The sequence below is a fragment of the Pieris brassicae genome, chromosome W (assembly GCF_905147105.1).
Source record: "Pieris brassicae chromosome W, ilPieBrab1.1, whole genome shotgun sequence".
NCBI lineage: Eukaryota > Metazoa > Arthropoda > Insecta > Lepidoptera > Pieridae > Pieris > Pieris brassicae.
This window is the reverse complement of record NC_059679.1, coordinates 5,243,278-5,246,999: the sequence shown is the minus strand read 5'-3', so window position 1 is coordinate 5,246,999 and position 3,722 is coordinate 5,243,278.

Below are 3,722 nucleotides of genomic sequence, written 5' to 3'. Positions count from 1 at the left end.
TTTATAAATAAGTAGATAAATGATTTCTCAACTTAGAATACTCATAAATAAGCACTCGAAGAAATGACACAATGATAATTAGTGTCTTAAAAACACTGCTAATACTTTGGTTTCATTATTTACTAATAAAAAAATAATATTTTATATTTTTAAAGATAATTATTTAATAATTTTAAACATATACATGTAGAGATAACATGTGGGGAAAATGTTCTAAAAGTAACTCCTTTAGAGTAAGACATGAAATGGACATTGAGAAAAAAAAAACTGTCAAGTTCTGTCACGACTATCAAAACAGAGCGCTGGTGCATGACCACGGAAGTTTGTACATTTACCCATCCTCAACTAAGAACGAAGAGACATTATTTTTAACAACGGCGAAACTGCCTAAAGTTCTAGCAGAGAGACATACTAGTATGTCTATGTCTTCGCCTGAAACAGTACCACATATTGCTATGTATATTCAAGAGTCTTTAGCTGAAAGTAAGCCACCTACCTTCCTCCACCCTTCCATACCAAATACAAGTGAAGAGTACAGAGAAAGAACGATTAAAGTCCATTTTTATAAATAAGTAGATAAATGATTTCTCAACTTAGAATACTCATAAATAAGCACTCGAAGAAATGACACAATAATAATTAATGTCTTAAAATCACTGCTTATACTTTGGTTTCATTATTTACTAATATTAAAAAAAATATTTTATATTTTTAAAGAGAATTATTTAATAATTTTAAACATATACATGTGGAGATAACATGTGGGGAAAATGTTCTAAAAGTAACTCCTTTAGAGTAAGACATGAAATGGACATTGAGAAAATTAAAAAAAAAACTGTCAAGTTCTGTCACGACTATCAAAACAGAGCGCTGGTGCATGACCACGGAAGTTTGTACATTTACCCATCCTCAACTAAGAACGAAGAGACATTATTTTTAACAACGGCGAAACTGCCTAAAGTTCTAGCAGAGAGACATACTAGTATGTCTATGTCTTCGCCTGAAACAGTACCACATATTGCTATGTATATTCAAGAGTCTTTAGCTGAAAGTAAGCCACCTACCTTCCTCCACCCTTCCATACCAAATACAAGTGAAGAGTACAGAGAAAGAACGATTAAAGTCCATTTTTATAAATAAGTAGATAAATGATTTCTCAACTTAGAATACTCATAAATAAGCACTCGAAGAAATGACACAATGATAATTAGTGTCTTAAAAACACTGCTAATACTTTGGTTTCATTATTTACTAATAAAAAAATAATATTTTATATTTTTAAAGAGAATTATTTAATAATTTTAAACATATACATGTAGAGATAACATGTGGGGAAAATGTTCTAAAAGTAACTCCTTTAGAGTAAGACATGAAATGGACATTGAGAAAATAAAAAAAAACTGTCAAGTTCTATCAAAACAGAGCGCTGGTGCATGACCACGGAAGTTTGTACATTTACCCATCCTCAACTAAGAACGAAGAGACATTATTTTTAACAACGGCGAAACTGCCTAAAGTTCTAGCAGAGAGACATACTAGTATGTCTATGTCTTCGCCTGAAACAGTACCACATATTGCTATGTATATTCAAGAGTCTTTAGCTGAAAGTAAGCCACCTACCTTCCTCCACCCTTCCATACCAAATACAAGTGAAGAGTACAGAGAAAGAACGATTAAAGTCCATTTTTTATAAATAAGTAGATAAATGATTTCTCAACTTAGAATACTCATAAATAAGCACTCGAAGAAATGACACAATAATAATTAATGTCTTAAAATCACTGCTTATACTTTGGTTTCATTATTTACTAATATTAAAAAAAATATTTTATATTTTTAAAGAGAATTATTTAATAATTTTAAACATATACATGTGGAGATAACATGTGGGGAAAATGTTCTAAAAGTAACTCCTTTAGAGTAAGACATGAAATGGACATTGAGAAAATTAAAAAAAAAACTGTCAAGTTCTGTCACGACTATCAAAACAGAGCGCTGGTGCATGACCACGGAAGTTTGTACATTTACCCATCCTCAACTAAGAACGAAGAGACATTATTTTTAACAACGGCGAAACTGCCTAAAGTTCTAGCAGAGAGACATACTAGTATGTCTATGTCTTCGCCTGAAACAGTACCACATATTGCTATGTATATTCAAGAGTCTTTAGCTGAAAGTAAGCCACCTACCTACCTCCACCCTTCCATACCAAATACAAGTGAAGAGTACAGAGAAAGAACGATTAAAGTCCATTTTTATAAATCAGTAGATAAATCATTTCTCAAGTTAGAATACTCATAAATAAGCACTCGAAGAAATGACACAATGATAATTAGTGTCTTAAAATCACTGCTAATACTTTGGTTTCATTATTTACTAATAAAATAAAAATATTTTATATTTTTAAAGAGAATTATTTAATAATTTTAAACATACACATGTGGAGATAACATGTGGGGAAAATGTTCTAAAAGTAACTCCTTTAGAGTAAGACATGAAATGGACATTGAGAAAATTAAAAAAAACTGTCAAGTTCTATCAAAACAGAGCGCTGGTGCATGACCACGGAAGTTTGTACATTTACCCATCCTCAACTAAGAACGAAGAGACATTATTTTTAACAACGGCTAAACTGCCTAAAGTTCTAGCAGAGAGACATGCTAGTATGCCTATGTCTTCGCCTGAAACAGTACCACATATTGCTATGTATATTCAAGAGTCTTTAGCTGAAAGTAAGCCACCTACCTACCTCCACCCTTCCATACCAAATACAAGTGAAGAGTACAGAGAAAGAACGATTAAAGTCCATTTTTATAAATAAGTAGATAAATGATTTCTCAACTTAGAATACTCATAAATAAGCACTCGAAGAAATGACACAATGATAATTAGTGTCTTAAAAACACTGCTAATACTTTGGTTTCATTATTTACTAATAAAAAAATAATATTTTATATTTTTAAAGATAATTATTTAATAATTTTAAACATATACATGTAGAGATAACATGTGGGGAAAATGTTCTAAAAGTAACTCCTTTAGAGTAAGACATGAAATGGACATTGAGAAAAAAAAAACTGTCAAGTTCTGTCACGACTATCAAAACAGAGCGCTGGTGCATGACCACGGAAGTTTGTACATTTACCCATCCTCAACTAAGAACGAAGAGACATTATTTTTAACAACGGCGAAACTGCCTAAAGTTCTAGCAGAGAGACATACTAGTATGTCTATGTCTTCGCCTGAAACAGTACCACATATTGCTATGTATATTCAAGAGTCTTTAGCTGAAAGTAAGCCACCTACCTTCCTCCACCCTTCCATACCAAATACAAGTGAAGAGTACAGAGAAAGAACGATTAAAGTCCATTTTTATAAATAAGTAGATAAATGATTTCTCAACTTAGAATACTCATAAATAAGCACTCGAAGAAATGACACAATAATAATTAATGTCTTAAAATCACTGCTTATACTTTGGTTTCATTATTTACTAATATTAAAAAAAATATTTTATATTTTTAAAGAGAATTATTTAATAATTTTAAACATATACATGTGGAGATAACATGTGGGGAAAATGTTCTAAAAGTAACTCCTTTAGAGTAAGACATGAAATGGACATTGAGAAAATTAAAAAAAAAACTGTCAAGTTCTGTCACGACTATCAAAACAGAGCGCTGGTGCATGACCACGGAAGTTTGTACATTTACCCATCCTCA